This window comes from Phalangium opilio, unplaced genomic scaffold (genome assembly GCF_054372755.1).
Source record: "Phalangium opilio isolate 3A_F unplaced genomic scaffold, DU_Popi_V2 ptg000360l_1, whole genome shotgun sequence".
Taxonomy (NCBI): Eukaryota; Metazoa; Arthropoda; class Arachnida; order Opiliones; family Phalangiidae; genus Phalangium; species Phalangium opilio.
This window is the reverse complement of record NW_028324230.1, coordinates 3039642-3056863: the sequence shown is the minus strand read 5'-3', so window position 1 is coordinate 3056863 and position 17222 is coordinate 3039642. Positions and strand designations below refer to the sequence as shown.

The following is a 17222-nucleotide window of genomic DNA, read 5'->3' as shown; positions in this document are numbered from 1 at the left end:
TATCTATTGGAATTTAAAAGAGGAAAAAAAAGTGAAAAAGCCAAAGGCACGCAGTGTTCCTAAGTGGTCTCCCTCCCAAGTACTGACTGCGCTCGACGCTGCTTAACTTCGGTGATCCGACGAGAACCGGTGTTTTCAGCGTGATATGGCCGTTGCCGAGAGTGCTAGATAATAATTCGAATTTAAATTAAGTGAGACAAAATGACCATCTTTTTAAAACAATAACAAAAAGAAAATATGTTTGCTTTTTTCATATCTATAGGAATTGAAAAGAGGAAAAAAAAGTGAAAAAGCCAACGGCACGCAGTGTTCCTAAGTGGTCTCCCTCCCAAGTACTGACTGCGCTCGACGCTGCTTAACTTCGGTTATCGGACGAGAACCGGTGTTTTCAGCGTGATATGGCCGTTGCCGAGAGTGCTGTTTAATAATTCGAATTTAAATTAAGTGAGACAAATTAACCTTCATCTTTTTAAAACAATAACAAAAAGAAAATATATTTGCTTTTTTCATATCTATTGGAATTTAAAAGAGGAAAAAAAAGTGAAAAAGCCAACGGCACGCAGTGTTCCTAAGTGGTCTCCCTCCCAAGTACTGACTGCGCTCGACGCTGCTTAACTTCGGTTATCGGACGAGAACCGGTGTTTTCAGCGTGATAAGGCCGTTGCCGAGAGTGCTATTTAATAATTCGAATTTAATTAACCTTCATCTTTATAAATCAATAAGAAAGAGAAGATATGTTTGCTTTTTTCATATCTCATGGAATTTAAAAGAGGAAATAAAAGTGAAAAAGCCAACGGCACGCAAAGTTTCCAAGTACTGACTGCGCTCGACGCTGCTTAACTTCGGTGATCGGACGAGAACCGGTGTTTTCAGCGTGATATGGCCGTTGCCGAGAGTGCTATTTAATAATTCGAATTTAAATTAAGTGAGACAAATTAACCTTCATCTTTTTAAAACAATAACAAAAAGAAAATATGTTTGCATTTTTCATATCTATTGGAATTTAAAAGAGGAAAAAAAAGTGAAAAAGCCAACGGCACGCAGTGTTCCTAAGTGGTCTCCCTCCCAAGTACTGACTGCGCACGACGCTGCTTAACTTCGGTTATCGGACGAGAACCGGTGTTTTCAGCGTGATATGGCCGTTACCGAGAGTGCTATTTAATAATTCGAATTTAATTAACCTTCATCTTTATAAATCAATAAGAAAGAGAAGATATGTTTGCTTTTTTCATATCTCATGGAATTTAAAAGAGGAAATAAAAGTGAAAAAGCCAACGGCACGCAAAGTTTCCAAGTACTGACTGCGCTCGACGCTGCTTAACTTCGGTGATCGGACGAGAACCGGTGTTTTCAGCGTGATATGGCCGTTGCCGAGAGTGCTATTTAATAATTCGAATTTAAATTAAGTGAGACAAATTAACCTTCATCTTTTTAAAACAATAACAAAAAGAAAATATGTTTGCTTTTTTCATATCTATTGGAATTTAAAAGAGGAAAAAAAAGTGAAAAAGCCAACGGCACGCAGTGTTCCTAAGTGGTCTCCCTCCTAAGTACTGACTGCGCTCGACGCTGCTTAACTTCGGTTATCGGACGAGAACCGGTGTTTTCAGCGTGATATGGCCGTTGCCGAGAGTGCTATTTAATAATTCGAATTTAATTAACCTTCATCTTTATAAATCAATAAGAAAGAGAAGATATGTTTGCTTTTTTGATATCTCATGGAATTTAAAAAAGGAAATAAATGTGAAAAAGCCAACGGCACGCAAAGTTTCCAAGTACTGACTGCGCTCGACGCTGCTTAACTTTGGTGATCGGACGAGAACCGGTGTTTTCAGCGTGATATGGCCGTTGCCGAGAGTGCTATTTAATAATTCGAATTTAAATTAAGTGAGACAAATTAACCTTCATCTTTTTAAAACAATAACAAAAAGAAAATGTTTGCTTTTTTCATATCTATTGGAATTTAAAAGAGGAAAAAAAAGTGAAAAAGCCAAAGGCACGCAGTGTTCCTAAGTGGTCTCCCTCCCAAGTACTGACTGCGCTCGACGCTGCTTAACTTCGGTGATCCGACGAGAACCGGTGTTTTCAGCGTGATATGGCCGTTGCCGAGAGTGCTAGATAATAATTCGAATTTAAATTAAGTGAGACAAAATGACCATCTTTTTAAAACAATAACAAAAAGAAAATATGTTTGCTTTTTTCATATCTATAGGAATTGAAAAGAGGAAAAAAAAGTGAAAAAGCCAACGGCACGCAGTGTTCCTAAGTGGTCTCCCTCCCAAGTACTGACTGCGCTCGACGCTGCTTAACTTCGGTTATCGGACGAGAACCGGTGTTTTCAGCGTGATATGGCCGTTGCCGAGAGTGCTGTTTAATAATTCGAATTTAAATTAAGTGAGACAAATTAACCTTCATCTTTTTAAAACAATAACAAAAAGAAAATATATTTGCTTTTTTCATATCTATTGGAATTTAAAAGAGGAAAAAAAAGTGAAAAAGCCAACGGCACGCAGTGTTCCTAAGTGGTCTCCCTCCCAAGTACTGACTGCGCTCGACGCTGCTTAACTTCGGTTATCGGACGAGAACCGGTGTTTTCAGCGTGATAAGGCCGTTGCCGAGAGTGCTATTTAATAATTCGAATTTAATTAACCTTCATCTTTATAAATCAATAAGAAAGAGAAGATATGTTTGCTTTTTTCATATCTCATGGAATTTAAAAGAGGAAATAAAAGTGAAAAAGCCAACGGCACGCAAAGTTTCCAAGTACTGACTGCGCTCGACGCTGCTTAACTTCGGTGATCGGACGAGAACCGGTGTTTTCAGCGTGATATGGCCGTTGCCGAGAGTGCTATTTAATAATTCGAATTTAAATTAAGTGAGACAAATTAACCTTCATCTTTTTAAAACAATAACAAAAAGAAAATATGTTTGCATTTTTCATATCTATTGGAATTTAAAAGAGGAAAAAAAAGTGAAAAAGCCAACGGCACGCAGTGTTCCTAAGTGGTCTCCCTCCCAAGTACTGACTGCGCACGACGCTGCTTAACTTCGGTTATCGGACGAGAACCGGTGTTTTCAGCGTGATATGGCCGTTACCGAGAGTGCTATTTAATAATTCGAATTTAATTAACCTTCATCTTTATAAATCAATAAGAAAGAGAAGATATGTTTGCTTTTTTCATATCTCATGGAATTTAAAAGAGGAAATAAAAGTGAAAAAGCCAACGGCACGCAAAGTTTCCAAGTACTGACTGCGCTCGACGCTGCTTAACTTCGGTGATCGGACGAGAACCGGTGTTTTCAGCGTGATATGGCCGTTGCCGAGAGTGCTATTTAATAATTCGAATTTAAATTAAGTGAGACAAATTAACCTTCATCTTTTTAAAACAATAACAAAAAGAAAATATGTTTGCTTTTTTCATATCTATTGGAATTTAAAAGAGGAAAAAAAAGTGAAAAAGCCAACGGCACGCAGTGTTCCTAAGTGGTCTCCCTCCCAAGTACTGACTGCGCTCGACGCTGCTTAACTTTGGTGATCGGACGAGAACCGGTGTTTTCAGCGTGATATGGCCGTTGCCGAGAGTGCTATTTAATAATTCGAATTTAAATTAAGTGAGACAAATTAACCATCTTTTTAAAACAATAACAAAAAGAAAATGTTTGCTTTTTTCATATCTATAGGAATTTAAAAGAAAAAAAAAAGTGAAAAAGCCAACGGCACGCAGTGTTCCTAACTGGTCTCCCTCCCAAGTACTGACTGCGATCGACGCTGCTTAACTTCGGTGATCGGACGAGAACCGGTGTTTTCAGCGTGATATGACCGTTGCCGAGAGTGCTATTTAATAATTCGAATTTAAATTAAGTGAGACAAATTAACTTTCATCTTTTTAAAACAATAACAAAAAGAAAATATGTTGGCTTTTTTCATATCTATTGGAATTTAAAAGAGGAAAAAAACGTGAAAAAGCCAACAGCGCGCAGTGTTCCTAAGTGGTCTCCCTCCCAAGTACTGACTGCGCTCGACGCTGCTTAACTTCGGTGATCCGACGAGAACCGGTGTTTTCAGCGTGATATGGCCGTTGCCGAGAGTGCTAGATAATAATTCGAATTTAAATTAAGTGAGACAAATTGACCTTCATCTTTTTAAAACAATAACAAAAAGAAAATATGTTTGCTTTTTTCATATCTATAGGAATTGAAAAGAGGAAAAAAAAGTGAAAAAGCCAACGGCACGCAGTGTTCCTAAGTGGTCTCCCTCCCAAGTACTGACTGCGCTCGACGCTGCTTAACTTCGGTGATCGGACGAGAACCGGTGTTTTCAGCGTGATATGGCCGTTGCCGAGAGTGCTATTTAATAATTCGAATTTAAATTAAGTGAGACAAATTAACCTTCATCTTTTTAAAACAATAACAAAAAGAAAATATGTTTGCTTTTTTCATATCTATTGGAATTTAAAAGAGGAAAAAAAAGTGAAAAAGCCAACGGCACGCAGTGTTCCTAAGTGGTCTCCCTCCCAAGTACTGACTGCGCTCGACGCTGCTTAACTTTGGTGATCGGACGAGAACCGGTGTTTTCAGCGTGATATGGCCGTTGCCGAGAGTGCTATTTAATAATTCGAATTTAAATTAAGTGAGACAAATTAACCTTCATCTTTTTAAAACAATAACAAAAAGAAAATATGTTTGCTTTTTTCATATCTATTGGAATTTAAAAGAGGAAAAAAAAGTGAAAAAGCCAACGGCACGCAGTGTTCCTAAGTGGTCTCCCTCCCAAGTACTGACTGCGCTCGACGCTGCTTAACTTCGGTGATCCGACGAGAACCGGTGTTTTCAGCGTGATATGGCCGTTGCCAAGAGTGCTATTTAATAATTCGAATTTAAATTAAGTGAGACAAATTAACCTTCATCTTTTTAAAACAATAACAAAAAGAAAATATGTTTGCTTTTTTCATATCTATTGGAATTTAAAAGAGGAAAAAAAAGTGAAAAAGCCAACGGCACGCAGTGTTCCTAAGTGGTCTCCCTCCCAAGTACTGACTGCGCTCGACGCTGCTTAACTTTGGTGATCGGACGAGAACCGGTGTTTTCAGCGTGATATGGCCGTTGCCGAGAGTGCTATTTAATAATTCGAATTTAAATTAAGTGAGACAAATTAACCTTCATCTTTTTAAAACAATAACAAAAAGAAAATATGTTTGCTTTTTTCATATCTATTGGAATTTAAAAGAGGAAAAAAAAGTGAAAAAGCCAACGGCACGCAGTGTTCCTAAGTGGTCTCCCTCCCAAGTACTGACTGCGCTCGACGCTGCTTAACTTCGGTGATCCGACGAGAACCGGTGTTTTCAGCGTGATATGGCCGTTGCCAAGAGTGCTAGATAATAATTCGAATTTAAATTAAGTGAGACAAATTGACCTTCATCTTTCTAAAACAATAACAAAAAGAAAATATGTTTGCTTTTTTCATATCTATTGGATTTTAAATGAGGAAAAAAAGTGAAAAAGCCAACGGCACGCAGTGTTCCTAAGTGGTCTCCCTCCCAAGTACTGACTGCGCTCGACGCTGCTTAACTTTGGTGATCGGACGAGAACCGGTGTTTTCAGCGTGATATGGCCGTTGCCGAGAGTGCTATTTAATAATTCGAATTTAAATTAAGTGAGACAAATTAACCTTCATCTTTTTAAAACAATAACAAAAAGAAAATGTTTGCTTTTTTCATATCTATTGGAATTTAAAAGAGGAAAAAAAAGTGAAAAAGCCAACGGCACGCAGTGTTCCTAAGTGGTCTCCCTCCCAAGTACTGACTGCGCTCGACGCTGCTTAACTTCGGTGATCCGACGAGAACCGGTGTTTTCAGCGTGATATGGCCGTTGCCAAGAGTGCTAGATAATAATTCGAATTTAAATTAAGTGAGACAAATTGACCATCTTTCTAAAACAATAACAAAAAGAAAATATGTTTGCTTTTTTCATATCTATTGGATTTTAAATGAGGAAAAAAAAGTGAAAAAGCCAACGGCACGCAGTGTTCCTAAGTGGTCTCCCTCCCAAGTACTGACTGCGCTCGACGCTGCTTAACTTTGGTGATCGGACGAGAACCGGTGTTTTCAGCGTGATATGGCCGTTGCCGAGAGTGCTATTTAATAATTCGAATTTAAATTAAGTGAGACAAATTAACCATCTTTTTAAAACAATAACAAAAAGAAAATGTTTGCTTTTTTCATATCTATAGGAATTTAAAAGAAAAAAAAAAGTGAAAAAGCCAACGGCACGCAGTGTTCCTAACTGGTCTCCCTCCCAAGTACTGACTGCGATCGACGCTGCTTAACTTCGGTGATCGGACGAGAAACGGTGTTTTCAGCGTGATATGACCGTTGCCGAGAGTGCTATTTAATAATTCGAATTTAAATTAAGTGAGACAAATTAACTTTCATCTTTTTAAAACAATAACAAAAAGAAAATATGTTGGCTTTTTTCATATCTATTTGGAATTTAAAAGAGGAAAAAAACGTGAAAAAGCCAACAGCGCGCAGTGTTCCTAAGTGGTCTCCCTCCCAAGTACTGACTGCGCTCGACGCTGCTTAACTTCGGTGATCCGACGAGAACCGGTGTTTTCAGCGTGATATGGCCGTTGCCGAGAGTGCTAGATAATAATTCGAATTTAAATTAAGTGAGACAAATTGACCTTCATCTTTTTAAAACAATAACAAAAAGAAAATATGTTTGCTTTTTTCATATCTATAGGAATTGAAAAGAGGAAAAAAAAGTGAAAAAGCCAACGGCACGCAGTGTTCCTAAGTGGTCTCCCTCCCAAGTACTGACTGCGCTCGACGCTGCTTAACTTCGGTGATCGGACGAGAACCGGTGTTTTCAGCGTGATATGGCCGTTGCCGAGAGTGCTATTTAATAATTCGAATTTAAATTAAGTGAGACAAATTAACCTTCATCTTTTTAAAACAATAACAAAAAGAAAATATGTTTGCTTTTTTCATATCTATTGGAATTTAAAAGAGGAAAAAAAAGTGAAAAAGCCAACGGCACGCAGTGTTCCTAAGTGGTCTCCCTCCCAAGTACTGACTGCGCTCGACGCTGCTTAACTTTGGTGATCGGACGAGAACCGGTGTTTTCAGCGTGATATGGCCGTTGCCGAGAGTGCTATTTAATAATTCGAATTTAAATTAAGTGAGACAAATTAACCTTCATCTTTTTAAAACAATAACAAAAAGAAAATATGTTTGCTTTTTTCATATCTATTGGAATTTAAAAGAGGAAAAAAAAGTGAAAAAGCCAACGGCACGCAGTGTTCCTAAGTGGTCTCCCTCCCAAGTACTGACTGCGCTCGACGCTGCTTAACTTCGGTGATCCGACGAGAACCGGTGTTTTCAGCGTGATATGGCCGTTGCCAAGAGTGCTATTTAATAATTCGAATTTAAATTAAGTGAGACAAATTAACCTTCATCTTTTTAAAACAATAACAAAAAGAAAATATGTTTGCTTTTTTCTTATCTATTGGAATTTAAAAGAGGAAAAAAAAGTGAAAAAGCCAACGGCACGCAGTGTTCCTAAGTGGTCTCCCTCCCAAGTACTGACTGCGCTCGACGCTGCTTAACTTTGGTGATCGGACGAGAACCGGTGTTTTCAGCGTGATATGGCCGTTGCCGAGAGTGCTATTTAATAATTCGAATTTAAATTAAGTGAGACAAATTAACCTTCATCTTTTTAAAACAATAACAAAAAGAAAATATGTTTGCTTTTTTCATATCTATTGGAATTTAAAAGAGGAAAAAAAAGTGAAAAAGCCAACGGCACGCAGTGTTCCTAAGTGGTCTCCCTCCCAAGTACTGACTGCGCTCGACGCTGCTTAACTTCGGTGATCCGACGAGAACCGGTGTTTTCAGCGTGATATGGCCGTTGCCAAGAGTGCTAGATAATAATTCGAATTTAAATTAAGTGAGACAAATTGACCTTCATCTTTCTAAAACAATAACAAAAAGAAAATATGTTTGCTTTTTTCATATCTATTGGATTTTAAATGAGGAAAAAAAGTGAAAAAGCCAACGGCACGCAGTGTTCCTAAGTGGTCTCCCTCCCAAGTACTGACTGCGCTCGACGCTGCTTAACTTTGGTGATCGGACGAGAACCGGTGTTTTCAGCGTGATATGGCCGTTGCCGAGAGTGCTATTTAATAATTCGAATTTAAATTAAGTGAGACAAATTAACCTTCATCTTTTTAAAACAATAACAAAAAGAAAATGTTTGCTTTTTTCATATCTATTGGAATTTAAAAGAGGAAAAAAAAGTGAAAAAGCCAACGGCACGCAGTGTTCCTAAGTGGTCTCCCTCCCAAGTACTGACTGCGCTCGACGCTGCTTAACTTCGGTGATCCGACGAGAACCGGTGTTTTCAGCGTGATATGGCCGTTGCCAAGAGTGCTAGATAATAATTCGAATTCAAATTAAGTGAGACAAATTGACCTTCATCTTTTTAAAACAATAACAAAAAGAAAATATGTTTGCTTTTTTCATATCTATAGGAATTTAAAAGAGGAAAAAAAAGTGAAAAAGCCAACGGCACGCAGTGTTCCTAAGTGGTCTCCCTCCCAAGTACTGACTGCGCTCGACGCTGCTTAACTTCGGTTATCGGACGAGAACCGGTGTTTTCAGCGTGATATGGCCGTTGCCGAGAGTGCTATTTAATAATTCGAATTTAATTAACCTTCATCTTTATAAATCAATAAGAAAGAGAAGATATGTTTGCTTTTTTCATATCTCATGGAATTTAAAAGAGGAAATAAAAGTGAAAAAGCCAACGGCACGCAAAGTTTCCAAGTACTGACTGCGCTCGACGCTGCTTAACTTCGGTGATCGGACGAGAACCGGTGTTTTCAGCGTGATATGGCCGTTGCCGAGAGTGCTATTTAATAATTCGAATTTAAATTAAGTGAGACAAATTAACCTTCATCTTTTTAAAACAATAACAAAAAGAAAATATGTTTGCTTTTTTCATATCTATTGGATTTTAAATGAGGAAAAAAAGTGAAAAAGCCAACGGCACGCAGTGTTCCTAAGTGGTCTCCCTCCCAAGTACTGACTGCGCTCGACGCTGCTTAACTTTGGTGATCGGACGAGAACCGGTGTTTTCAGCGTGATATGGCCGTTGCCGAGAGTGCTATTTAATAATTCGAATTTAAATTAAGTGAGACAAATTAACCTTCATCTTTTTAAAACAATAACAAAAAGAAAATGTTTGCTTTTTTCATATCTATTGGAATTTAAAAGAGGAAAAAAAAGTGAAAAAGCCAACGGCACGCAGTGTTCCTAAGTGGTCTCCCTCCCAAGTACTGACTGCGCTCGACGCTGCTTAACTTCGGTGATCCGACGAGAACCGGTGTTTTCAGCGTGATATGGCCGTTGCCAAGAGTGCTAGATAATAATTCGAATTCAAATTAAGTGAGACAAATTGACCTTCATCTTTTTAAAACAATAACAAAAAGAAAATATGTTTGCTTTTTTCATATCTATAGGAATTTAAAAGAGGAAAAAAAAGTGAAAAAGCCAACGGCACGCAGTGTTCCTAAGTGGTCTCCCTCCCAAGTACTGACTGCGCTCGACGCTGCTTAACTTCGGTTATCGGACGAGAACCGGTGTTTTCAGCGTGATATGGCCGTTGCCGAGAGTGCTATTTAATAATTCGAATTTAATTAACCTTCATCTTTATAAATCAATAAGAAAGAGAAGATATGTTTGCTTTTTTCATATCTCATGGAATTTAAAAGAGGAAATAAAAGTGAAAAAGCCAACGGCACGCAAAGTTTCCAAGTACTGACTGCGCTCGACGCTGCTTAACTTCGGTGATCGGACGAGAACCGGTGTTTTCAGCGTGATATGGCCGTTGCCGAGAGTGCTATTTAATAATTCGAATTTAAATTAAGTGAGACAAATTAACCTTCATCTTTTTAAAACAATAACAAAAAGAAAATATGTTTGCTTTTTTCATATCTATTGGAATTTAAATGAGGAAAAAAAAGTGAAAAAGCCAACGGCACGCAGTATTCCTAAGTGGTCTCCCTCCCAAGTACTGACTGCGCTCGACGCTGCTTAACTTTGGTGATCGGACGAGAACCGGTGTTTTCAGCGTGATATGGCCGTTGCCGAGAGTGCAATTTTATAATTCGAATTTAAATTAAGTGAGACAAATTAACCTTCATCTTTTTAAAACAATAACAAATAGAAAATATGTTTGCTTTTTTCATATCTATTGGAATTTAAAAGAGGAAAAAAAAGTGAAAAAGCCAACGGCAGGCAGTGTTCCTAAGTGGTCTCCCTCCCAAGTACTGACTGCGCTCGACGCTTCTTAACTTCGGTGATCCGACGAGAACCGGTGTTTTCAGCGTGATATGGCCGTTGCCAAGAGTGCTAGATAATAATTCGAATTTAAATTAAGTGAGACAAATTGACCTTCATCTTTCTAAAACAATAACAAAAAGAAAATATGTTTGCTTTTTTCATATCTATCGGATTTTAAATGAGGAAAAAAAAGTGAAAAAGCCAACGGCACGCAGTGTTCCTAAGTGGTCTCCCTCCCAAGTACTGACTGCGCTCGACGCTGCTTAACTTTGGTGATCGGACGAGAACCGGTGTTTTCAGCGTGATATGGCCGTTGCCGAGAGTGCTATTTAATAATTCGAATTTAAATTAAGTGAGACAAATTAACCTTCATCTTTTTAAAACAATAACAAAAAGAAAATATGTTTGCTTTTTTCATATCTATTGGAATTTAAAAGAGGAAAAAAAAGTGAAAAAGCCAACGGCACGCAGTGTTCCTAAGTGGTCTCCCTCCCAAGTACTGACTGCGCACGACGCTGCTTAACTTCGGTGATCCGACGAGAACCGGTGTTTTCAGCGTGATATGGCCGTTGCCGAGAGTGCTATTTAATAATTCGAATTTAAATTAAGTGAGACAAATTAACCTTCATCTTTTTAAAACAATAACAAAAAGAAAATATGTTTGCTTTTTTCATATCTATAGGAATTTAAAAGAGGAAAAAAAAGTGAAAAAGCCAACGGCACGCAGTGTTCCTAAGTGGTCTCCCTCCTAAGTACTGACTGCGCTCGACGCTGCTTAACTTCGGTTATCGGACGAGAACCGGTGTTTTCAGCGTGATATGGCCGTTGCCGAGAGTGCTTTTTAATAATTCGAATTTAATTAACCTTCATCTTTATAAATCAATAAGAAAGAGAAGATATGTTTGCTTTTTTGATATCTCATGGAATTTAAAAAAGGAAATAAATGTGAAAAAGCCAACGGCACGCAAAGTTTCCAAGTACTGACTGCGCTCGACGCTGCTTAACTTTGGTGATCGGACGAGAACCGGTGTTTTCAGCGTGATATGGCCGTTGCCGAGAGTGCTATTTAATAATTCGAATTTAAATTAAGTGAGACAAATTAACCTTCATCTTTTTAAAACAATAACAAAAAGAAAATGTTTGCTTTTTTCATATCTATTGGAATTTAAAAGAGGAAAAAAAAGTGAAAAAGCCAAAGGCACGCAGTGTTCCTAAGTGGTCTCCCTCCCAAGTACTGACTGCGCTCGACGCTGCTTAACTTCGGTGATCCGACGAGAACCGGTGTTTTCAGCGTGATATGGCCGTTGCCAAGAGTGCTAGATAATAATTCGAATTCAAATTAAGTGAGTCAAATTGACCTTCATCTTTTTAAAACAATAACAAAAAGAAAATATGTTTGCTTTTTTCATATCTATAGGAATTTAAAAGAGGAAAAAAAAGTGAAAAAGCCAACGGCACGTAGTGTTCCTAAGTGGTCTCCCTCCCAAGTACTGACTGCGCTCGACGCTGCTTAACTTCGGTTATCGGACGAGAACCGGTGTTTTCAGCGTGATATGGCCGTTGCCGAGAGTGCTATTTAATAATTCGAATTTAATTAACCTTCATCTTTATAAATCAATAAGAAAGAGAAGATATGTTTGCTTTTTTCATATCTCATGGAATTTAAAAGAGGAAATAAAAGTGAAAAAGCCAACGGCACGCAAAGTTTCCAAGTACTGACTGCGCTCGACGCTGCTTAACTTCGGTGATCGGACGAGAACCGGTGTTTTCAGCGTGATATGGCCGTTGCCGAGAGTGCTATTTAATAATTCGAATTTAAATTAAGTGAGACAAATTAACCTTCATCTTTTTAAAACAATAACAAAAAGAAAATATGTTTGCTTTTTTCATATCTATTGGAATTTAAAAGAGGAAAAAAACGTGAAAAAGCCAACAGCGCGCAGTGTTCCTAAGTGGTCTCCCTCCCAAGTACTGACTGCGCTCGACGCTGCTTAACTTCGGTGATCCGACGAGAACCGGTGTTTTCAGCGTGATATGGCCGTTGCCGAGAGTGCTAGATAATAATTCGAATTTAAATTAAGTGAGACAAAATGACCATCTTTTTAAAACAATAACAAAAAGAAAATATGTTTGCTTTTTTCATATCTATAGGAATTGAAAAGAGGAAAAAAAAGTGAAAAAGCCAACGGCACGCAGTGTTCCTAAGTGGTCTCCCTCCCAAGTACTGACTGCGCTCGACGCTGCTTAACTTCGGTTATCGGACGAGAACCGGTGTTTTCAGCGTGATATGGCCGTTGCCGAGAGTGCTGTTTAATAATTCGAATTTAAATTAAGTGAGACAAATTAACCTTCATCTTTTTAAAACAATAACAAAAAGAAAATATATTTGCTTTTATCATATCTATTGGAATTTAAAAGAGGAAAAAAAAGTGAAAAAGCCAACGGCACGCAGTGTTCCTAAGTGGTCTCCCTCCCAAGTACTGACTGCGCTCGACGCTGCTTAACTTCGGTTATCGGACGAGAACCGGTGTTTTCAGCGTGATAAGGCCGTTGCCGAGAGTGCTATTTAATAATTCGAATTTAATTAACCTTCATCTTTATAAATCAATAAGAAAGAGAAGATATGTTTGCTTTTTTCATATCTCATGGAATTTAAAAGAGGAAATAAAAGTGAAAAAGCCAACGGCACGCAAAGTTTCCAAGTACTGACTGCGCTCAACGCTGCTTAACTTCGGTGATCGGACGAGAACCGGTGTTTTCAGCGTGATATGGCCGTTGCCGAGAGTGCTATTTAATAATTCGAATTTAAATTAAGTGAGACAAATTAACCTTCATCTTTTTAAAACAATAACAAAAAGAAAATATGTTTGCTTTTTTCATATCTATTGGAATTTAAAAGAGGAAAAAAAAGTGAAAAAGCCAACGGCACGCAGTGTTCCTAAGTGGTCTCCCTCCCAAGTACTGACTGCGCTCGACGCTGCTTAACTTTGGTGATCGGACGAGAACCGGTGTTTTCAGCGTGATATGGCCGTTGCCGAAAGTGCTATTTTATAATTCGAATTTAAATTAAGTGAGACAAATTAACCTTCATCTTTTTAAAACAATAACAAAAAGAAAATATGTTGGCTTTTTTCATATCTATTGGAATTTAAAAGAGGAAAAAAAACGTGAAAAAGCCAACAGCGCGCAGTGTTCCTAAGTGGTCTCCCTCCCAAGTACTGACTGCGCTCGACGCTGCTTAACTTCGGTGATCCGACGAGAACCGGTGATTTCAGCGTGATATGGCCGTTGCCGAGAGTGCTAGATAATAATTCGAATTTAAATTAAGTGAGACAAATTGACCTTCATCTTTTTAAAACAATAACAAAAAGAAAATATGTTTGCTTTTTTCATATCTATAGGAATTGAAAAGAGGAAAAAAAAGTGAAAAAGCCAACGGCACGCAGTGTTCCTAAGTGGTCTCCCTCCCAAGTACTGACTGCGCACGACGCTGCTTAACTTCGGTTATCGGACGAGAACCGGTGTTTTCAGCGTGATATGGCCGTTGCCGAGAGTGCTATTTAATAATTCGAATTTAATTAACCTTCATCTTTATAAATCAATAAGAAAGAGAAGATATGTTTGCTTTTTTCATATCTCATGGAATTTAAAAGAGGAAATAAAAGTGAAAAAGCCAACGGCACGCAAAGTTTCCAAGTACTGACTGCGCTCGACGCTGCTTAACTTCGGTGATCGGACGAGAACCGGTGTTTTCAGCGTATATGGCCGTTGCCGAGAGTGCTATTTAATAATTCGAATTTAAATTAAGTGAGACAAATTAACCTTCATCTTTTTAAAACAATAACAAAAAGAAAATATGTTTGCTTTTTTCATATCTATTGGAATTTAAAAGAGGAAAAAAAAGTGAAAAAGCCAACGGCACGCAGTGTTCCTAAGTGGTCTCCCTCCCAAGTACTGACTGCGCTCGACGCTGCTTAACTTCGGTGATCCGACGAGAACCGGTGTTTTCAGCGTGATATGGCCGTTGCCAAGAGTGCTAGATAATAATTCGAATTTAAATTAAGTGAGACAAATTGACCATCTTTCTAAAACAATAACAAAAAGAAAATATGTTTGCTTTTTTCATATCTATTGGATTTTAAATGAGGAAAAAAAAGTGAAAAAGCCAACGGCACGCAGTGTTCCTAAGTGGTCTCCCTCCCAAGTACTGACTGCGCTCGACGCTGCTTAACTTTGGTGATCGGACGAGAACCGGTGTTTTCAGCGTGATATGGCCGTTGCCGAGAGTGCTATTTAATAATTCGAATTTAAATTAAGTGAGACAAATTAACCATCTTTTTAAAACAATAACAAAAAGAAAATGTTTGCTTTTTTCATATCTATAGGAATTTAAAAGAAAAAAAAAAGTGAAAAAGCCAACGGCACGCAGTGTTCCTAACTGGTCTCCCTCCCAAGTACTGACTGCGATCGACGCTGCTTAACTTCGGTGATCGGACGAGAACCGGTGTTTTCAGCGTGATATGACCGTTGCCGAGAGTGCTATTTAATAATTCGAATTTAAATTAAGTGAGACAAATTAACTTTCATCTTTTTAAAACAATAACAAAAAGAAAATATGTTGGCTTTTTTCATATCTATTGGAATTTAAAAGAGGAAAAAAACGTGAAAAAGCCAACAGCGCGCAGTGTTCCTAAGTGGTCTCCCTCCCAAGTACTGACTGCGCTCGACGCTGCTTAACTTCGGTGATCCGACGAGAACCGGTGTTTTCAGCGTGATATGGCCGTTGCCGAGAGTGCTAGATAATAATTCGAATTTAAATTAAGTGAGACAAATTGACCTTCATCTTTTTAAAACAATAACAAAAAGAAAATATGTTTGCTTTTTTCATATCTATAGGAATTGAAAAGAGGAAAAAAAAGTGAAAAAGCCAACGGCACGCAGTGTTCCTAAGTGGTCTCCCTCCCAAGTACTGACTGCGCTCGACGCTGCTTAACTTCGGTGATCGGACGAGAACCGGTGTTTTCAGCGTGATATGGCCGTTGCCGAGAGTGCTATTTAATAATTCGAATTTAAATTAAGTGAGACAAATTAACCTTCATCTTTTTAAAACAATAACAAAAAGAAAATATGTTTGCTTTTTTCATATCTATTGGAATTTAAAAGAGGAAAAAAAAGTGAAAAAGCCAACGGCACGCAGTGTTCCTAAGTGGTCTCCCTCCCAAGTACTGACTGCGCTCGACGCTGCTTAACTTTGGTGATCGGACGAGAACCGGTGTTTTCAGCGTGATATGGCCGTTGCCGAGAGTGCTATTTAATAATTCGAATTTAAATTAAGTGAGACAAATTAACCTTCATCTTTTTAAAACAATAACAAAAAGAAAATATGTTTGCTTTTTTCATATCTATTGGAATTTAAAAGAGGAAAAAAAAGTGAAAAAGCCAACGGCACGCAGTGTTCCTAAGTGGTCTCCCTCCCAAGTACTGACTGCGCTCGACGCTGCTTAACTTCGGTGATCCGACGAGAACCGGTGTTTTCAGCGTGATATGGCCGTTGCCAAGAGTGCTATTTAATAATTCGAATTTAAATTAAGTGAGACAAATTAACCTTCATCTTTTTAAAACAATAACAAAAAGAAAATATGTTTGCTTTTTTCATATCTATTGGAATTTAAAAGAGGAAAAAAAGTGAAAAAGCCAACGGCACGCAGTGTTCCTAAGTGGTCTCCCTCCCAAGTACTGACTGCGCTCGACGCTGCTTAACTTTGGTGATCGGACGAGAACCGGTGTTTTCAGCGTGATATGGCCGTTGCCGAGAGTGCTATTTAATAATTCGAATTTAAATTAAGTGAGACAAATTAACCTTCATCTTTTTAAAACAATAACAAAAAGAAAATATGTTTGCTTTTTTCATATCTATTGGAATTTAAAAGAGGAAAAAAAAGTGAAAAAGCCAACGGCACGCAGTGTTCCTAAGTGGTCTCCCTCCCAAGTACTGACTGCGCTCGACGCTGCTTAACTTCGGTGATCCGACGAGAACCGGTGTTTTCAGCGTGATATGGCCGTTGCCGAGAGTGCTAGATAATAATTCGAATTTAAATTAAGTGAGACAAATTGACCTTCATCTTTTTAAAACAATAACAAAAAGAAAATATGTTTGCTTTTTTCATATCTATAGGAATTGAAAAGAGGAAAAAAAAGTGAAAAAGCCAACGGCACGCAGTGTTCCTAAGTGGTCTCCCTCCCAAGTACTGACTGCGCTCGACGCTGCTTAACTTCGGTGATCGGACGAGAACCGGTGTTTTCAGCGTGATATGGCCGTTGCCGAGAGTGCTATTTAATAATTCGAATTTAAATTAAGTGAGACAAATTAACCTTCATCTTTTTAAAACAATAACAAAAAGAAAATATGTTTGCTTTTTTCATATCTATTGGAATTTAAAAGAGGAAAAAAAAGTGAAAAAGCCAACGGCACGCAGTGTTCCTAAGTGGTCTCCCTCCCAAGTACTGACTGCGCTCGACGCTGCTTAACTTTGGTGATCGGACGAGAACCGGTGTTTTCAGCGTGATATGGCCGTTGCCGAGAGTGCTATTTAATAATTCGAATTTAAATTAAGTGAGACAAATTAACCTTCATCTTTTTAAAACAATAACAAAAAGAAAATATGTTTGCTTTTTTCATATCTATTGGAATTTAAAAGAGGAAAAAAAAGTGAAAAAGCCAACGGCACGCAGTGTTCCTAAGTGGTCTCCCTCCCAAGTACTGACTGCGCTCGACGCTGCTTAACTTCGGTGATCCGACGAGAACCGGTGTTTTCAGCGTGATATGGCCGTTGCCAAGAGTGCTATTTAATAATTCGAATTTAAATTAAGTGAGACAAA

At 38.3% G+C, this 17222-nt stretch overlaps 39 non-coding genes and 29 pseudogenes across 39 annotated transcripts; all 68 read right to left on the bottom strand.

The window, feature by feature from the left end:
• Window positions 1-38: 38 nt before the first annotated feature.
• Window positions 39-157, bottom strand: LOC149600132 (5S ribosomal RNA; annotated as a pseudogene).
• A 134-nt stretch (window positions 158-291) lies between these two features.
• On the bottom strand, window positions 292-410 carry LOC149600131 (5S ribosomal RNA). Its single transcript, XR_016378517.1, has one exon. It is a non-coding gene; the product is annotated as a 5S ribosomal RNA (ribosomal RNA).
• A 137-nt stretch (window positions 411-547) lies between these two features.
• On the bottom strand, window positions 548-666 carry LOC149600130 (5S ribosomal RNA; annotated as a pseudogene).
• Window positions 667-788: 122 nt separating this feature from the next.
• LOC149600129 (5S ribosomal RNA) lies at window positions 789-891 on the bottom strand (annotated as a pseudogene).
• A 137-nt stretch (window positions 892-1028) lies between these two features.
• On the bottom strand, window positions 1029-1147 carry LOC149600128 (5S ribosomal RNA; annotated as a pseudogene).
• Window positions 1148-1269: 122 nt separating this feature from the next.
• On the bottom strand, window positions 1270-1372 carry LOC149600127 (5S ribosomal RNA; annotated as a pseudogene).
• Window positions 1373-1509: 137 nt separating this feature from the next.
• Window positions 1510-1628, bottom strand: LOC149600126 (5S ribosomal RNA). The gene has a single exon (XR_016378748.1). It is a non-coding gene; the product is annotated as a 5S ribosomal RNA (ribosomal RNA).
• Window positions 1629-1750: 122 nt separating this feature from the next.
• LOC149600125 (5S ribosomal RNA) lies at window positions 1751-1853 on the bottom strand (annotated as a pseudogene).
• A 135-nt stretch (window positions 1854-1988) lies between these two features.
• LOC149600124 (5S ribosomal RNA) lies at window positions 1989-2107 on the bottom strand (annotated as a pseudogene).
• A 134-nt stretch (window positions 2108-2241) lies between these two features.
• Window positions 2242-2360, bottom strand: LOC149600123 (5S ribosomal RNA). Its single transcript, XR_016378515.1, has one exon. It is a non-coding gene; the product is annotated as a 5S ribosomal RNA (ribosomal RNA).
• A 137-nt stretch (window positions 2361-2497) lies between these two features.
• LOC149600122 (5S ribosomal RNA) lies at window positions 2498-2616 on the bottom strand (annotated as a pseudogene).
• Window positions 2617-2738: 122 nt separating this feature from the next.
• On the bottom strand, window positions 2739-2841 carry LOC149600121 (5S ribosomal RNA; annotated as a pseudogene).
• A 137-nt stretch (window positions 2842-2978) lies between these two features.
• Window positions 2979-3097, bottom strand: LOC149600120 (5S ribosomal RNA; annotated as a pseudogene).
• Window positions 3098-3219: 122 nt separating this feature from the next.
• Window positions 3220-3322, bottom strand: LOC149600119 (5S ribosomal RNA; annotated as a pseudogene).
• A 137-nt stretch (window positions 3323-3459) lies between these two features.
• LOC149600118 (5S ribosomal RNA) lies at window positions 3460-3578 on the bottom strand. Its single transcript, XR_016378318.1, has one exon. It is a non-coding gene; the product is annotated as a 5S ribosomal RNA (ribosomal RNA).
• A 131-nt stretch (window positions 3579-3709) lies between these two features.
• Window positions 3710-3828, bottom strand: LOC149600117 (5S ribosomal RNA; annotated as a pseudogene).
• A 137-nt stretch (window positions 3829-3965) lies between these two features.
• LOC149600116 (5S ribosomal RNA) lies at window positions 3966-4084 on the bottom strand (annotated as a pseudogene).
• A 137-nt stretch (window positions 4085-4221) lies between these two features.
• On the bottom strand, window positions 4222-4340 carry LOC149600115 (5S ribosomal RNA). Its single transcript, XR_016378862.1, has one exon. It is a non-coding gene; the product is annotated as a 5S ribosomal RNA (ribosomal RNA).
• A 137-nt stretch (window positions 4341-4477) lies between these two features.
• Window positions 4478-4596, bottom strand: LOC149600114 (5S ribosomal RNA). Its single transcript, XR_016378317.1, has one exon. It is a non-coding gene; the product is annotated as a 5S ribosomal RNA (ribosomal RNA).
• Window positions 4597-4733: 137 nt separating this feature from the next.
• On the bottom strand, window positions 4734-4852 carry LOC149600113 (5S ribosomal RNA). Its single transcript, XR_016378126.1, has one exon. It is a non-coding gene; the product is annotated as a 5S ribosomal RNA (ribosomal RNA).
• Window positions 4853-4989: 137 nt separating this feature from the next.
• LOC149600112 (5S ribosomal RNA) lies at window positions 4990-5108 on the bottom strand. Its single transcript, XR_016378315.1, has one exon. It is a non-coding gene; the product is annotated as a 5S ribosomal RNA (ribosomal RNA).
• Window positions 5109-5245: 137 nt separating this feature from the next.
• LOC149600111 (5S ribosomal RNA) lies at window positions 5246-5364 on the bottom strand. The gene has a single exon (XR_016378125.1). It is a non-coding gene; the product is annotated as a 5S ribosomal RNA (ribosomal RNA).
• A 136-nt stretch (window positions 5365-5500) lies between these two features.
• On the bottom strand, window positions 5501-5619 carry LOC149600110 (5S ribosomal RNA). The gene has a single exon (XR_016378314.1). It is a non-coding gene; the product is annotated as a 5S ribosomal RNA (ribosomal RNA).
• Window positions 5620-5754: 135 nt separating this feature from the next.
• On the bottom strand, window positions 5755-5873 carry LOC149600109 (5S ribosomal RNA). Its single transcript, XR_016378124.1, has one exon. It is a non-coding gene; the product is annotated as a 5S ribosomal RNA (ribosomal RNA).
• A 134-nt stretch (window positions 5874-6007) lies between these two features.
• LOC149600108 (5S ribosomal RNA) lies at window positions 6008-6126 on the bottom strand. Its single transcript, XR_016378313.1, has one exon. It is a non-coding gene; the product is annotated as a 5S ribosomal RNA (ribosomal RNA).
• Window positions 6127-6257: 131 nt separating this feature from the next.
• LOC149600107 (5S ribosomal RNA) lies at window positions 6258-6376 on the bottom strand (annotated as a pseudogene).
• Window positions 6377-6514: 138 nt separating this feature from the next.
• LOC149600106 (5S ribosomal RNA) lies at window positions 6515-6633 on the bottom strand (annotated as a pseudogene).
• A 137-nt stretch (window positions 6634-6770) lies between these two features.
• LOC149600105 (5S ribosomal RNA) lies at window positions 6771-6889 on the bottom strand. The gene has a single exon (XR_016378861.1). It is a non-coding gene; the product is annotated as a 5S ribosomal RNA (ribosomal RNA).
• A 137-nt stretch (window positions 6890-7026) lies between these two features.
• LOC149600104 (5S ribosomal RNA) lies at window positions 7027-7145 on the bottom strand. Its single transcript, XR_016378312.1, has one exon. It is a non-coding gene; the product is annotated as a 5S ribosomal RNA (ribosomal RNA).
• A 137-nt stretch (window positions 7146-7282) lies between these two features.
• On the bottom strand, window positions 7283-7401 carry LOC149600103 (5S ribosomal RNA). Its single transcript, XR_016378123.1, has one exon. It is a non-coding gene; the product is annotated as a 5S ribosomal RNA (ribosomal RNA).
• A 137-nt stretch (window positions 7402-7538) lies between these two features.
• LOC149600102 (5S ribosomal RNA) lies at window positions 7539-7657 on the bottom strand. The gene has a single exon (XR_016378311.1). It is a non-coding gene; the product is annotated as a 5S ribosomal RNA (ribosomal RNA).
• Window positions 7658-7794: 137 nt separating this feature from the next.
• On the bottom strand, window positions 7795-7913 carry LOC149600101 (5S ribosomal RNA). Its single transcript, XR_016378122.1, has one exon. It is a non-coding gene; the product is annotated as a 5S ribosomal RNA (ribosomal RNA).
• A 136-nt stretch (window positions 7914-8049) lies between these two features.
• LOC149600100 (5S ribosomal RNA) lies at window positions 8050-8168 on the bottom strand. The gene has a single exon (XR_016378310.1). It is a non-coding gene; the product is annotated as a 5S ribosomal RNA (ribosomal RNA).
• Window positions 8169-8303: 135 nt separating this feature from the next.
• On the bottom strand, window positions 8304-8422 carry LOC149600099 (5S ribosomal RNA). Its single transcript, XR_016378121.1, has one exon. It is a non-coding gene; the product is annotated as a 5S ribosomal RNA (ribosomal RNA).
• A 137-nt stretch (window positions 8423-8559) lies between these two features.
• Window positions 8560-8678, bottom strand: LOC149600098 (5S ribosomal RNA). The gene has a single exon (XR_016378514.1). It is a non-coding gene; the product is annotated as a 5S ribosomal RNA (ribosomal RNA).
• A 122-nt stretch (window positions 8679-8800) lies between these two features.
• On the bottom strand, window positions 8801-8903 carry LOC149600097 (5S ribosomal RNA; annotated as a pseudogene).
• A 136-nt stretch (window positions 8904-9039) lies between these two features.
• Window positions 9040-9158, bottom strand: LOC149600096 (5S ribosomal RNA). The gene has a single exon (XR_016378309.1). It is a non-coding gene; the product is annotated as a 5S ribosomal RNA (ribosomal RNA).
• Window positions 9159-9293: 135 nt separating this feature from the next.
• LOC149600095 (5S ribosomal RNA) lies at window positions 9294-9412 on the bottom strand. Its single transcript, XR_016378120.1, has one exon. It is a non-coding gene; the product is annotated as a 5S ribosomal RNA (ribosomal RNA).
• A 137-nt stretch (window positions 9413-9549) lies between these two features.
• LOC149600094 (5S ribosomal RNA) lies at window positions 9550-9668 on the bottom strand. Its single transcript, XR_016378513.1, has one exon. It is a non-coding gene; the product is annotated as a 5S ribosomal RNA (ribosomal RNA).
• A 122-nt stretch (window positions 9669-9790) lies between these two features.
• Window positions 9791-9893, bottom strand: LOC149600093 (5S ribosomal RNA; annotated as a pseudogene).
• A 137-nt stretch (window positions 9894-10030) lies between these two features.
• LOC149600092 (5S ribosomal RNA) lies at window positions 10031-10149 on the bottom strand. Its single transcript, XR_016378274.1, has one exon. It is a non-coding gene; the product is annotated as a 5S ribosomal RNA (ribosomal RNA).
• A 137-nt stretch (window positions 10150-10286) lies between these two features.
• On the bottom strand, window positions 10287-10405 carry LOC149600091 (5S ribosomal RNA; annotated as a pseudogene).
• Window positions 10406-10542: 137 nt separating this feature from the next.
• LOC149600090 (5S ribosomal RNA) lies at window positions 10543-10661 on the bottom strand. The gene has a single exon (XR_016378308.1). It is a non-coding gene; the product is annotated as a 5S ribosomal RNA (ribosomal RNA).
• Window positions 10662-10798: 137 nt separating this feature from the next.
• On the bottom strand, window positions 10799-10917 carry LOC149600089 (5S ribosomal RNA; annotated as a pseudogene).
• Window positions 10918-11054: 137 nt separating this feature from the next.
• On the bottom strand, window positions 11055-11173 carry LOC149600088 (5S ribosomal RNA). Its single transcript, XR_016378747.1, has one exon. It is a non-coding gene; the product is annotated as a 5S ribosomal RNA (ribosomal RNA).
• Window positions 11174-11295: 122 nt separating this feature from the next.
• LOC149600087 (5S ribosomal RNA) lies at window positions 11296-11398 on the bottom strand (annotated as a pseudogene).
• A 135-nt stretch (window positions 11399-11533) lies between these two features.
• On the bottom strand, window positions 11534-11652 carry LOC149600086 (5S ribosomal RNA; annotated as a pseudogene).
• Window positions 11653-11789: 137 nt separating this feature from the next.
• On the bottom strand, window positions 11790-11908 carry LOC149600085 (5S ribosomal RNA). The gene has a single exon (XR_016378188.1). It is a non-coding gene; the product is annotated as a 5S ribosomal RNA (ribosomal RNA).
• Window positions 11909-12030: 122 nt separating this feature from the next.
• Window positions 12031-12133, bottom strand: LOC149600084 (5S ribosomal RNA; annotated as a pseudogene).
• Window positions 12134-12270: 137 nt separating this feature from the next.
• LOC149600083 (5S ribosomal RNA) lies at window positions 12271-12389 on the bottom strand (annotated as a pseudogene).
• Window positions 12390-12523: 134 nt separating this feature from the next.
• Window positions 12524-12642, bottom strand: LOC149600082 (5S ribosomal RNA). Its single transcript, XR_016378512.1, has one exon. It is a non-coding gene; the product is annotated as a 5S ribosomal RNA (ribosomal RNA).
• Window positions 12643-12779: 137 nt separating this feature from the next.
• Window positions 12780-12898, bottom strand: LOC149600081 (5S ribosomal RNA; annotated as a pseudogene).
• A 122-nt stretch (window positions 12899-13020) lies between these two features.
• On the bottom strand, window positions 13021-13123 carry LOC149600080 (5S ribosomal RNA; annotated as a pseudogene).
• A 137-nt stretch (window positions 13124-13260) lies between these two features.
• LOC149600079 (5S ribosomal RNA) lies at window positions 13261-13379 on the bottom strand. Its single transcript, XR_016378307.1, has one exon. It is a non-coding gene; the product is annotated as a 5S ribosomal RNA (ribosomal RNA).
• Window positions 13380-13517: 138 nt separating this feature from the next.
• On the bottom strand, window positions 13518-13636 carry LOC149600078 (5S ribosomal RNA; annotated as a pseudogene).
• A 137-nt stretch (window positions 13637-13773) lies between these two features.
• Window positions 13774-13892, bottom strand: LOC149600077 (5S ribosomal RNA; annotated as a pseudogene).
• A 361-nt stretch (window positions 13893-14253) lies between these two features.
• LOC149600076 (5S ribosomal RNA) lies at window positions 14254-14372 on the bottom strand. Its single transcript, XR_016378119.1, has one exon. It is a non-coding gene; the product is annotated as a 5S ribosomal RNA (ribosomal RNA).
• Window positions 14373-14506: 134 nt separating this feature from the next.
• Window positions 14507-14625, bottom strand: LOC149600075 (5S ribosomal RNA). Its single transcript, XR_016378306.1, has one exon. It is a non-coding gene; the product is annotated as a 5S ribosomal RNA (ribosomal RNA).
• Window positions 14626-14756: 131 nt separating this feature from the next.
• On the bottom strand, window positions 14757-14875 carry LOC149600074 (5S ribosomal RNA; annotated as a pseudogene).
• A 137-nt stretch (window positions 14876-15012) lies between these two features.
• Window positions 15013-15131, bottom strand: LOC149600073 (5S ribosomal RNA; annotated as a pseudogene).
• A 137-nt stretch (window positions 15132-15268) lies between these two features.
• LOC149600072 (5S ribosomal RNA) lies at window positions 15269-15387 on the bottom strand. Its single transcript, XR_016378860.1, has one exon. It is a non-coding gene; the product is annotated as a 5S ribosomal RNA (ribosomal RNA).
• Window positions 15388-15524: 137 nt separating this feature from the next.
• Window positions 15525-15643, bottom strand: LOC149600071 (5S ribosomal RNA). Its single transcript, XR_016378304.1, has one exon. It is a non-coding gene; the product is annotated as a 5S ribosomal RNA (ribosomal RNA).
• A 137-nt stretch (window positions 15644-15780) lies between these two features.
• On the bottom strand, window positions 15781-15899 carry LOC149600070 (5S ribosomal RNA). Its single transcript, XR_016378118.1, has one exon. It is a non-coding gene; the product is annotated as a 5S ribosomal RNA (ribosomal RNA).
• A 136-nt stretch (window positions 15900-16035) lies between these two features.
• Window positions 16036-16154, bottom strand: LOC149600069 (5S ribosomal RNA). Its single transcript, XR_016378303.1, has one exon. It is a non-coding gene; the product is annotated as a 5S ribosomal RNA (ribosomal RNA).
• Window positions 16155-16291: 137 nt separating this feature from the next.
• Window positions 16292-16410, bottom strand: LOC149600068 (5S ribosomal RNA). Its single transcript, XR_016378117.1, has one exon. It is a non-coding gene; the product is annotated as a 5S ribosomal RNA (ribosomal RNA).
• Window positions 16411-16547: 137 nt separating this feature from the next.
• On the bottom strand, window positions 16548-16666 carry LOC149600067 (5S ribosomal RNA). Its single transcript, XR_016378859.1, has one exon. It is a non-coding gene; the product is annotated as a 5S ribosomal RNA (ribosomal RNA).
• Window positions 16667-16803: 137 nt separating this feature from the next.
• LOC149600066 (5S ribosomal RNA) lies at window positions 16804-16922 on the bottom strand. The gene has a single exon (XR_016378302.1). It is a non-coding gene; the product is annotated as a 5S ribosomal RNA (ribosomal RNA).
• Window positions 16923-17059: 137 nt separating this feature from the next.
• Window positions 17060-17178, bottom strand: LOC149600065 (5S ribosomal RNA). Its single transcript, XR_016378115.1, has one exon. It is a non-coding gene; the product is annotated as a 5S ribosomal RNA (ribosomal RNA).
• Window positions 17179-17222: the final 44 nt, after the last annotated feature.